Source organism: Balaenoptera acutorostrata, chromosome 9 (assembly GCF_949987535.1).
Source record: "Balaenoptera acutorostrata chromosome 9, mBalAcu1.1, whole genome shotgun sequence".
Taxonomy (NCBI): domain Eukaryota; kingdom Metazoa; phylum Chordata; class Mammalia; order Artiodactyla; family Balaenopteridae; genus Balaenoptera; species Balaenoptera acutorostrata.
In genome coordinates this window covers 114150411-114163758 of record NC_080072.1, presented here as the reverse complement: position 1 = coordinate 114163758, position 13348 = coordinate 114150411, and positions in this window count along the sequence as shown.

Below are 13348 nucleotides of genomic sequence, written 5' to 3'. Positions count from 1 at the left end.
GATATTTAAGGTGTAATGAAGTGGGGGTTCTTGTCAACAGAGCAGCCCTAAACTTTGGGGTGCCTGTGTCTTGCTGATTTTTAGTTTTCCCAACTTATACGCCCATGAGTGGAAGTGCCCTATGCTCTCCAAGCTGTGTTTTTTAGATGTTTCAGAACACACCGTACACTTCTCCAGAGTGGCTGTTGGCAATTTACATCCCACCCATCAGCGTAGCAAGGCTCCCATTTCTCCATGGCCGGTCCTGCACTTCTGGTTTGGACACTTTTTTCCGCATGGCCCTTTTGCCCGCTGGGAAGCGAGACTTCTTTGGAGCGCTGATTTGCCTTTCCAGGTTGCTTGGTTGGCCAAAAAGGGCGTATGCGTTTTTTCCTGAATATATTCAGGAAAAAACGCATACGCCCTTTTTGGCCAAGGGCATCAATGTCCACGTTTGGCCGCTTTTCATGTGCTTTCAAGGCGATTCGAATCTACCTCCTGAAATCTGTTTCCTGCAATTCTGCCTTGCTTTCAAAGCCTCTTCGTTGCCTTCCCTTAATATATTTGTGGACGAGAGGTATCATTTAAAACTCTGCAGGTTTGTGAATTGCAGTGCCCCTGAGCTCCATTTTTCATCTCGCTTTTTTGGGAGCTGGCCGCAAAAGCGCAGGATTGCTTCAGGCCCTCTTCTGGTTCTGGGGGGCAGGCTGAGCTTGTGCTTAATTCTTCTTCCTGATGGGAAAATAGAGTGACCTGTGCCTGTCCCAACACCTAGAGCTAGTCTCTCATTGGTTCCCCCTCTTCCCGTTCATCCTCAGGACAAATTGCAACCTGTACGGAACAGGAGGTTAAAGGTGCTGATTCTCCAAGGAGGGAGATGGCTAGTAAATCGGCTGGAATGGCGAACCCGAGCCAAGGAGATGAGAAATGAGGTGCGTTTTAGAAACCTTTCCCGATCACACGGTGTACCATCTTCTGGGTTTCTCATGCCTGTTTTCGATGTAGGAAGATGCCCTTGAACCTGGAGATTTGGGACCCATGGGATGGGTACCATGCAGTATTACTTGAAAGGGTCTGCGTTGGCTCACCCAACCTCACCGAACCTCTCAGCCCCAAGAGTGTCCACCCTTATGTCTCAATCAGCTGTGGGTCTAGATATGGTCAATCCAGGTTGCATCACAGCCCCTGAACGAATTTTGTAAGAATTTCTCTCTCTTTCACTGTCTTTGTTTCACGGGTTTTGAAAAGTAATTTATTTTTATAATGGGGTTTAGCTGCTTTTCACGGCTGTGTTTATGCCGCTTTACACCCCCTTGACTCACTTACAGAGAGATATCAATACATAGGTTTGAAGATTCTTACTAGTCAGATATAATCTTGTGCGGTGAATAAGGGGTGTTGAGTCCAGTTCACTGAAAAAGGAATAGGTCTTGTCTCTTACATATTGGGTTTATGGAACGGTATCGGAGCTAATTTGAAACCCTTGTTTTATGCATCACCCCACCTCACCTTTCCCGTTCAGCAGCCATAGTGTGTTTTCTAAACGTGTGACTCTGTTCTGTTTTGTAATTCAGTTCAAGTGTAGCGGTTTTTACATTCCCTCTAGAAGTGATATCTTATGATAAGTGTCTTTTTCTGTGTGACTTATTTCACTTAGAATCGTCGTACCTAAATCCACTCATCGTGCTGCTACTAGCCTTATGACGTTGATTTCATGGCTGAGTGATATTCCATTGTACATGAGGACCACAACTTCTTTATCCATTTTTCTCTTTCCTAGGATATTTAAGGTGTAATGAAGTGGGGGTTCTTGTCAACAGAGCAGCCCTAAACTTAGGGGTGCCTGTGTCTTGCTGATTTTTAGTTTTCCCAACTTATACGCCCATGAGTGGAAGTGCCCTATGCTCTCCAAGCTGTGTTTTTTAGATGTTTCAGAACACACCGTACACTTCTCCAGAGTGGCTGTTGGCAATTTACATCCCACCCATCAGCGTAGCAAGGCTCCCATTTCTCCATGGCCGGTCCTGCACTTCTGGTTTGGACACTTTTTTCCGCATGTCCCTTTTGCCCGCTGGGAAGCGAGACTTCTTTGGAGCGCTGATTGGCCTTTCCAGGTTGCTTGGTTGGCCAAAAAGGGCGTATGCGTTTTTTCCTGAATATATTCAGGAAAAAACGCATACGCCCTTTTTGGCCAAGGGCATCATTGTCCACGTTTTGCCGCTTTTCATGTGCTTTCAAGGCGATTCGAATCTACCTCCTGAAATCTGTTTCCTGCAATTCTGCCTTGCTTTCAAAGCCTCTTCGTTGCCTTCCCTTAATATATTTGTGGACGAGAGGTATCATTTAAAACTCTGCAGGTTTGTGAATTGCAGTGCCCCTGAGCTCCATTTTTCATCTCGCTTTTTTGGGAGCTGGCCGCAAAAGCGCAGGATTGCTTCAGGCCCTGTTCTGGTTCTGGGGGGCAGGCTGAGCTTGTGCTTAATTCTTCTTCCTGATGGGAAAATAGAGTGACCTGTGCCTGTCCCAACACCTAGAGCTAGTCTCTCATTGGTTCCCCCTCTTCCCGTTCATCCTCAGGACAAATTGCAACCTGTACGGAACAGGAGGTTAAAGGTGCTGATTCTCCAAGGAGGGAGATGGCTAGTAAATCGGCTGGAATGGCGAACCCGAGCCAAGGAGATGAGAAATGAGGTGCGTTTTAGAAACCTTTCCCGATCACACGGTGTACCATCTTCTGGGTTTCTCATGCCTGTTTTCGATGTAGGAAGATGCCCTTGAACCTGGAGATTTGGGACCCATGGGATGGGTACCATGCAGTATTACTTGAAAGGGTCTGCGTTGGCTCACCCAACCTCACCGAACCTCTCAGCCCCAAGAGTGTCCACCCTTATGTCTCAATCAGCTGTGGGTCTAGATATGGTCAATCCAGGTTGCATCACAGCCCCTGAACGAATTTTGTAAGAATTTCTCTCTCTTTCACTGTCTTTGTTTCACGGGTTTTGAAAAGTAATTTATTTTTATAATGGGGTTTAGCTGCTTTTCACGGCTGTGTTTATGCCGCTTTACACCCCCTTGACTCACTTACAGAGAGATATCAATAGATAGGTTTGAAGATTCTTACTAGTCAGATATAATCTTGTGCGGTGAATAGGGGGTGTTGAGTCCAGTTCACTGAAAAAGGAATAGGTCTTGTCTCTTACATATTGGGTTTATGGAACGGTATCTGAGCTAATTTGAAACCCTTGTTTTATGCATCACCCCACCTCACCTTTCCCGTTCAGCAGCCATAGTGTGTTTTCTAAACGTGTGACTCTGTTCTGTTTTGTAATTCAGTTCAAGTGTAGCGGTTTTTACATTCCCTCTAGAAGTGATATCTTATGATAAGTGTCTTTTTCTGTGTGACTTATTTCACTTAGAATCGTCGTACCTAAATCCACTCATCGTGCTGCTACTAGCCTTATGACGTTGATTTCATGGCTGAGTGATATTCCATTGTACATGAGGACCACAACTTCTTTATCCATTTTTCTCTTTCCTAGGATATTTAAGGTGTAATGAAGTGGGGGTTCTTGTCAACAGAGCAGCCCTAAACTTTGGGGTGCCTGTGTCTTGCTGATTTTTAGTTTTCCCAACTTATACGCCCATGAGTGGAAGTGCCCTATGCTCTCCAAGCTGTGTTTTTTAGATGTTTCAGAACACACCGTACACTTCTCCAGAGTGGCTGTTGGCAATTTACATCCCACCCATCAGCGTAGCAAGGCTCCCATTTCTCCATGGCCGGTCCTGCACTTCTGGTTTGGACACTTTTTTCCGCATGGCCCTTTTGCCCGCTGGGAAGCGAGACTTCTTTGGAGCGCTGATTTGCCTTTCCAGGTTGCTTGGTTGGCCAAAAAGGGCGTATGCGTTTTTTCCTGAATATATTCAGGAAAAAACGCATACGCCCTTTTTGGCCAAGGGCATCAATGTCCACGTTTGGCCGCTTTTCATGTGCTTTCAAGGCGATTCGAATCTACCTCCTGAAATCTGTTTCCTGCAATTCTGCCTTGCTTTCAAAGCCTCTTCGTTGCCTTCCCTTAATATATTTGTGGACGAGAGGTATCATTTAAAACTCTGCAGGTTTGTGAATTGCAGTGCCCCTGAGCTCCATTTTTCATCTCGCTTTTTTGGGAGCTGGCCGCAAAAGCGCAGGATTGCTTCAGGCCCTCTTCTGGTTCTGGGGGGCAGGCTGAGCTTGTGCTTATTTCTTCTTCCTGATGGGAAAATAGAGTGACCTGTGCCTGTCCCAACACCTAGAGCTAGTCTCTCATTGGTTCCCCCTCTTCCCGTTCATCCTCAGGACAAATTGCAACCTGTACGGAACAGGAGGTTAAAGGTGCTGATTCTCCAAGGAGGGAGATGGCTAGTAAATCGGCTGGAATGGCGAACCCGAGCCAAGGAGATGAGAAATGAGGTGCGTTTTAGAAACCTTTCCCGATCACACGGTGTACCATCTTCTGGGTTTCTCATGCCTGTTTTCGATGTAGGAAGATGCCCTTGAACCTGGAGATTTGGGACCCATGGGATGGGTACCATGCAGTATTACTTGAAAGGGTCTGCGTTGGCTCACCCAACCTCACCGAACCTCTCAGCCCCAAGAGTGTCCACCCTTATGTCTCAATCAGCTGTGGGTCTAGATATGGTCAATCCAGGTTGCATCACAGCCCCTGAACGAATTTTGTAAGAATTTCTCTCTCTTTCACTGTCTTTGTTTCACGGGTTTTGAAAAGTAATTTATTTTTATAATGGGGTTTAGCTGCTTTTCACGGCTGTGTTTATGCCGCTTTACACCCCCTTGACTCACTTACAGAGAGATATCAATAGATAGGTTTGAAGATTCTTACTAGTCAGATATAATCTTGTGCGGTGAATAGGGGGTGTTGAGTCCAGTTCACTGAAAAAGGAATAGGTCTTGTCTCTTACATATTGGGTTTATGGAACGGTATCGGAGCTAATTTGAAACCCTTGTTTTATGCATCACCCCACCTCACCTTTCCCGTTCAGCAGCCATAGTGTGTTTTCTAAACGTGTGACTCTGTTCTGTTTTGTAATTCAGTTCAAGTGTAGCGGTTTTTACATTCCCTCTAGAAGTGATATCTTATGATAAGTGTCTTTTTCTGTGTGACTTATTTCACTTAGAATCGTCGTACCTAAATCCACTCATCGTGCTGCTACTAGCCTTATGACGTTGATTTCATGGCTGAGTGATATTCCATTGTACATGAGGACCACAACTTCTTTATCCATTTTTCTCTTTCCTAGGATATTTAAGGTGTAATGAAGTGGGGGTTCTTGTCAACAGAGCAGCCCTAAACTTTGGGCTGCCTGTGTCTTGCTGATTTTTAGTTTTCCCAACTTATACGCCCATGAGTGGAAGTGCCCTATGCTCTCCAAGCTGTGTTTTTTAGATGTTTCAGAACACACCGTACACTTCTCCAGAGTGGCTGTTGGCAATTTACATCCCACCCATCAGCGTAGCAAGGCTCCCATTTCTCCATGGCCGGTCCTGCACTTCTGGTTTGGACACTTTTTTCCGCATGGCCCTTTTGCCCGCTGGGAAGCGAGACTTCTTTGGAGCGCTGATTTGCCTTTCCAGGTTGCTTGGTTGGCCAAAAAGGGCGTATGCGTTTTTTCCTGAATATATTCAGGAAAAAACGCATACGCCCTTTTTGGCCAAGGGCATCAATGTCCACGTTTGGCCGCTTTTCATGTGCTTTCAAGGCGATTCGAATCTACCTCCTGAAATCTGTTTCCTGCAATTCTGCCTTGCTTTCAAAGCCTCTTCGTTGCCTTCCCTTAATATATTTGTGGACGAGAGGTATCATTTAAAACTCTGCAGGTTTGTGAATTGCAGTGCCCCTGAGCTCCATTTTTCATCTCGCTTTTTTGGGAGCTGGCCGCAAAAGCGCAGGATTGCTTCAGGCCCTCTTCTGGTTCTGGGGGGCAGGCTGAGCTTGTGCTTATTTCTTCTTCCTGATGGGAAAATAGAGTGACCTGTGCCTGTCCCAACACCTAGAGCTAGTCTCTCATTGGTTCCCCCTCTTCCCGTTCATCCTCAGGACAAATTGCAACCTGTACGGAACAGGAGGTTAAAGGTGCTGATTCTCCAAGGAGGGAGATGGCTAGTAAATCGGCTGGAATGGCGAACCCGAGCCAAGGAGATGAGAAATGAGGTGCGTTTTAGAAACCTTTCCCGATCACACGGTGTACCATCTTCTGGGTTTCTCATGCCTGTTTTCGATGTAGGAAGATGCCCTTGAACCTGGAGATTTGGGACCCATGGGATGGGTACCATGCAGTATTACTTGAAAGGGTCTGCGTTGGCTCACCCAACCTCACCGAACCTCTCAGCCCCAAGAGTGTCCACCCTTATGTCTCAATCAGCTGTGGGTCTAGATATGGTCAATCCAGGTTGCATCACAGCCCCTGAACGAATTTTGTAAGAATTTCTCTCTCTTTCACTGTCTTTGTTTCACGGGTTTTGAAAAGTAATTTATTTTTATAATGGGGTTTAGCTGCTTTTCACGGCTGTGTTTATGCCGCTTTACACCCCCTTGACTCACTTACAGAGAGATATCAATAGATAGGTTTGAAGATTCTTACTAGTCAGATATAATCTTGTGCGGTGAATAGGGGGTGTTGAGTCCAGTTCACTGAAAAAGGAATAGGTCTTGTCTCTTACATATTGGGTTTATGGAACGGTATCGGAGCTAATTTGAAACCCTTGTTTTATGCCTCACCCCACCTCACCTTTCCCGTTCAGCAGCCATAGTGTGTTTTCTAAACGTGTGACTCTGTTCTGTTTTGTAATTCAGTTCAAGTGTAGCGGTTTTTACATTCCCTCTAGAAGTGATATCTTATGATAAGTGTCTTTTTCTGTGTGACTTATTTCACTTAGAATCGTCGTACCTAAATCCACTCATCGTGCTGCTACTAGCCTTATGACGTTGATTTCATGGCTGAGTGATATTCCATTGTACATGAGGACCACAACTTCTTTATCCATTTTTCTCTTTCCTAGGATATTTAAGGTGTAATGAAGTGGGGGTTCTTGTCAACAGAGCAGCCCTAAACTTTGGGCTGCCTGTGTCTTGCTGATTTTTAGTTTTCCCAACTTATACGCCCATGAGTGGAAGTGCCCTATGCTCTCCAAGCTGTGTTTTTTAGATGTTTCAGAACACACCGTACACTTCTCCAGAGTGGCTGTTGGCAATTTACATCCCACCCATCAGCGTAGCAAGGCTCCCATTTCTCCATGGCCGGTCCTGCACTTCTGGTTTGGACACTTTTTTCCGCATGGCCCTTTTGCCCGCTGGGAAGCGAGACTTCTTTGGAGCGCTGATTTGCCTTTCCAGGTTGCTTGGTTGGCCAAAAAGGGCGTATGCGTTTTTTCCTGAATATATTCAGGAAAAAACGCATACGCCCTTTTTGGCCAAGGGCATCAATGTCCATGTTTGGCCGCTTTTCATGTGCTTTCAAGGCGATTCGAATCTACCTCCTGAAATCTGTTTCCTGCAATTCTGCCTTGCTTTCAAAGCCTCTTCGTTGCCTTCCCTTAATATATTTGTGGACGAGAGGTATCATTTAAAACTCTGCAGGTTTGTGAATTGCTGTGCCCCTGAGCTCCATTTTTCATCTCGCTTTTTTGGGAGCTGGCCGCAAAAGCGCAGGATTGCTTCAGGCCCTCTTCTGGTTCTGGGGGGCAGGCTGAGCTTGTGCTTAATTCTTCTTCCTGATGGGAAAATAGAGTGACCTGTGCCTGTCCCAACACCTAGAGCTAGTCTCTCATTGGTTCCCCCTCTTCCCGTTCATCCTCAGGACAAATTGCAACCTGTACGGAACAGGAGGTTAAAGGTGCTGATTCTCCAAGGAGGGAGATGGCTAGTAAATCGGCTGGAATGGCGAACCCGAGCCAAGGAGATGAGAAATGAGGTGCGTTTTAGAAACCTTTCCCGATCACACGGTGTACCATCTTCTGGGTTTCTCATGCCTGTTTTCGATGTAGGAAGATGCCCTTGAACCTGGAGATTTGGGACCCATGGGATGGGTACCATGCAGTATTACCTGAAAGGGTCTGCGTTGGCTCACCCAACCTCACCGAACCTCTCAGCCCCAAGAGTGTCCACCCTTATGTCTCAATCAGCTGTGGGTCTAGATATGGTCAATCCAGGTTGCATCACAGCCCGTGAACGAATTTTGTAAGAATTTCTCTCTCTTTCACTGTCTTTGTTTCACGGGTTTTGAAAAGTAATTTATTTTTATAATGGGGTTTAGCTGCTTTTCACGGCTGTGTTTATGCCGCTTTACACCCCCTTGACTCACTTACAGAGAGATATCAATAGATAGGTTTGAAGATTCTTACTAGTCAGATATAATCTTGTGCGGTGAATAGGGGGTGTTGAGTCCAGTTCACTGAAAAAGGAATAGGTCTTGTCTCTTACATATTGGGTTTATGGAACGGTATCTGAGCTAATTTGAAACCCTTGTTTTATGCCTCACCCCACCTCACCTTTCCCGTTCAGCAGCCATAGTGTGTTTTCTAAACGTGTGACTCTGTTCTGTTTTGTAATTCAGTTCAAGTGTAGCGGTTTTTACATTCCCTGTAGAAGTGATATCTTATGATAAGTGTCTTTTTCTGTGTGACTTATTTCACTTAGAATCGTCGTACCTAAATCCACTCATCGTGCTGCTACTAGCCTTATGACGTTGATTTCATGGCTGAGTGATATTCCATTGTACATGAGGACCACAACTTCTTTATCCATTTTTCTCTTTCCTAGGATATTTAAGGTGTAATGAAGTGGGGGTTCTTGTCAACAGAGCAGCCCTAAACTTTGGGGTGCCTGTGTCTTGCTGATTTTTAGTTTTCCCAACTTATACGCCCATGAGTGGAAGTGCCCTATGCTCTCCAAGCTGTGTTTTTTAGATGTTTCAGAACACACCGTACACTTCTCCAGAGTGGCTGTTGGCAATTTACATCCCACCCATCAGCGTAGCAAGGCTCCCATTTCTCCATGGCCGGTCCTGCACTTCTGGTTTGGACACTTTTTTCCGCATGGCCCTTTTGCCCGCTGGGAAGCGAGACTTCTTTGGAGCGCTGATTTGCCTTTCCAGGTTGCTTGATTGGCCAAAAAGGGCGTATGCGTTTTTTCCTGAATATATTCAGGAAAAAACGCATACGCCCTTTTTGGCCAAGGGCATCAATGTCCACGTTTGGCCGCTTTTCATGTGCTTTCAAGGCGATTCGAATCTACCTCCTGAAATCTGTTTCCTGCAATTCTGCCTTGCTTTCAAAGCCTCTTCGTTGCCTTCCCTTAATATATTTGTGGACGAGAGGTATCATTTAAAACTCTGCAGGTTTGTGAATTGCAGTGCCCCTGAGCTCCATTTTTCATCTCGCTTTTTTGGGAGCTGGCCGCAAAAGCGCAGGATTGCTTCAGGCCCTCTTCTGGTTCTGGGGGGCAGGCTGAGCTTGTGCTTAATTCTTCTTCCTGATGGGAAAATAGAGTGACCTGTGCCTGTCCCAACACCTAGAGCTAGTCTCTCATTGGTTCCCCCTCTTCCCGTTCATCCTCAGGACAAATTGCAACCTGTACGGAACAGGAGGTTAAAGGTGCTGATTCTCCAAGGAGGGAGATGGCTAGTAAATCGGCTGGAATGGCGAACCTGAGCCAAGGAGATGAGAAATGAGGTGCGTTTTAGAAACCTTTCCCGATCACACAGTGTACCATCTTCTGGGTTTCTCATGCCTGTTTTCGATGTAGGAAGATGCCCTTGAACCTGGAGATTTGGGACCCATGGGATGGGTACCATGCAGTATTACTTGAAAGGGTCTGCGTTGGCTCACCCAACCTCACCGAACCTCTCAGCCCCAAGAGTGTCCACCCTTATGTCTCAATCAGCTGTGGGTCTAGATATGGTCAATCCAGGTTGCATCACAGCCCCTGAACGAATTTTGTAAGAATTTCTCTCTCTTTCACTGTCTTTGTTTCACGGGTTTTGAAAAGTAATTTATTTTTATAATGGGGTTTAGCTGCTTTTCACGGCTGTGTTTATGCCGCTTTACACCCCCTTGACTCACTTACAGAGAGATATCAATAGATAGGTTTGAAGATTCTTACTAGTCAGATATAATATTGTGCGGTGAATAGGGGGTGTTGAGTCCAGTTCACTGAAAAAGGAATAGGTCTTGTCTCTTACATATTGGGTTTATGGAACGGTATCTGAGCTAATTTGAAACCCTTGTTTTATGCATCACCCCACCTCACCTTTCCCGTTCAGCAGCCATAGTGTGTTTTCTAAACGTGTGACTCTGTTCTGTTTTGTAATTCAGTTCAAGTGTAGCGGTTTTTACATTCCCTCTAGAAGTGATATCTTATGATAAGTGTCTTTTTCTGTGTGACTTATTTCACTTAGAATCGTCGTACCTAAATCCACTCATCGTGCTGCTACTAGCCTTATGACGTTGATTTCATGGCTGAGTGATATTCCATTGTACATGAGGACCACAACTTCTTTATCCATTTTTCTCTTTCCTAGGATATTTAAGGTGTAATGAAGTGGGGGTTCTTGTCAACAGAGCAGCCCTAAACTTTGGGGTGCCTGTGTCTTGCTGATTTTTAGTTTTCCCAACTTATACGCCCATGAGTGGAAGTGCCCTATGCTCTCCAAGCTGTGTTTTTTAGATGTTTCAGAACACACCGTACACTTCTCCAGAGTGGCTGTTGGCAATTTACATCCCACCCATCAGCGTAGCAAGGCTCCCATTTCTCCATGGCCGGTCCTGCACTTCTGGTTTGGACACTTTTTTCCGCATGGCCCTTTTGCCCGCTGGGAAGCGAGACTTCTTTGGAGCGCTGATTTGCCTTTCCAGGTTGCTTGGTTGGCCAAAAAGGGCGTATGCGTTTTTTCCTGAATATATTCAGGAAAAAACGCATACGCCCTTTTTGGCCAAGGGCATCAATGTCCACGTTTGGCCGCTTTTCATGTGCTTTCAAGGCGATTCGAATCTACCTCCTGAAATCTGTTTCCTGCAATTCTGCCTTGCTTTCAAAGCCTCTTCGTTGCCTTCCCTTAATATATTTGTGGACGAGAGGTATCATTTAAAACTCTGCAGGTTTGTGAATTGCAGTGCCCCTGAGCTCCATTTTTCATCTCGCTTTTTTGGGAGCTGGCCGCAAAAGCGCAGGATTGCTTCAGGCCCTCTTCTGGTTCTGGGGGGCAGGCTGAGCTTGTGCTTAATTCTTCTTCCTGATGGGAAAATAGAGTGACCTGTGCCTGTCCCAACACCTAGAGCTAGTCTCTCATTGGTTCCCCCTCTTCCCGTTCATCCTCAGGACAAATTGCAACCTGTACGGAACAGGAGGTTAAAGGTGCTGATTCTCCAAGGAGGGAGATGGCTAGTAAATCGGCTGGAATGGCGAACCCGAGCCAAGGAGATGAGAAATGAGGTGCGTTTTAGAAACCTTTCCCGATCACACGGTGTACCATCTTCTGGGTTTCTCATGCCTGTTTTCGATGTAGGAAGATGCCCTTGAACCTGGAGATTTGGGACCCATGGGATGGGTACCATGCAGTATTACTTGAAAGGGTCTGCGTTGGCTCACCCAACCTCACCGAACCTCTCAGCCCCAAGAGTGTCCACCCTTATGTCTCAATCAGCTGTGGGTCTAGATATGGTCAATCCAGGTTGCATCACAGCCCCTGAACGAATTTTGTAAGAATTTCTCTCTCTTTCACTGTCTTTGTTTCACGGGTTTTGAAAAGTAATTTATTTTTATAATGGGGTTTAGCTGCTTTTCACGGCTGTGTTTATGCCGCTTTACACCCCCTTGACTCACTTACAGAGAGATATCAATACATAGGTTTGAAGATTCTTACTAGTCAGATATAATCTTGTGCGGTGAATAAGGGGTGTTGAGTCCAGTTCACTGAAAAAGGAATAGGTCTTGTCTCTTACATATTGGGTTTATGGAACGGTATCGGAGCTAATTTGAAACCCTTGTTTTATGCATCACCCCACCTCACCTTTCCCGTTCAGCAGCCATAGTGTGTTTTCTAAACGTGTGACTCTGTTCTGTTTTGTAATTCAGTTCAAGTGTAGCGGTTTTTACATTCCCTCTAGAAGTGATATCTTATGATAAGTGTCTTTTTCTGTGTGACTTATTTCACTTAGAATCGTCGTACCTAAATCCACTCATCGTGCTGCTACTAGCCTTATGACGTTGATTTCATGGCTGAGTGATATTCCATTGTACATGAGGACCACAACTTCTTTATCCATTTTTCTCTTTCCTAGGATATTTAAGGTGTAATGAAGTGGGGGTTCTTGTCAACAGAGCAGCCCTAAACTTAGGGGTGCCTGTGTCTTGCTGATTTTTAGTTTTCCCAACTTATACGCCCATGAGTGGAAGTGCCCTATGCTCTCCAAGCTGTGTTTTTTAGATGTTTCAGAACACACCGTACACTTCTCCAGAGTGGCTGTTGGCAATTTACATCCCACCCATCAGCGTAGCAAGGCTCCCATTTCTCCATGGCCGGTCCTGCACTTCTGGTTTGGACACTTTTTTCCGCATGTCCCTTTTGCCCGCTGGGAAGCGAGACTTCTTTGGAGCGCTGATTGGCCTTTCCAGGTTGCTTGGTTGGCCAAAAAGGGCGTATGCGTTTTTTCCTGAATATATTCAGGAAAAAACGCATACGCCCTTTTTGGCCAAGGGCATCATTGTCCACGTTTTGCCGCTTTTCATGTGCTTTCAAGGCGATTCGAATCTACCTCCTGAAATCTGTTTCCTGCAATTCTGCCTTGCTTTCAAAGCCTCTTCGTTGCCTTCCCTTAATATATTTGTGGACGAGAGGTATCATTTAAAACTCTGCAGGTTTGTGAATTGCAGTGCCCCTGAGCTCCATTTTTCATCTCGCTTTTTTGGGAGCTGGCCGCAAAAGCGCAGGATTGCTTCAGGCCCTGTTCTGGTTCTGGGGGGCAGGCTGAGCTTGTGCTTAATTCTTCTTCCTGATGGGAAAATAGAGTGACCTGTGCCTGTCCCAACACCTAGAGCTAGTCTCTCATTGGTTCCCCCTCTTCCCGTTCATCCTCAGGACAAATTGCAACCTGTACGGAACAGGAGGTTAAAGGTGCTGATTCTCCAAGGAGGGAGATGGCTAGTAAATCGGCTGGAATGGCGAACCCGAGCCAAGGAGATGAGAAATGAGGTGCGTTTTAGAAACCTTTCCCGATCACACGGTGTACCATCTTCTGGGTTTCTCATGCCTGTTTTCGATGTAGGAAGATGCCCTTGAACCTGGAGATTTGGGACCCATGGGATGGGTACCATGC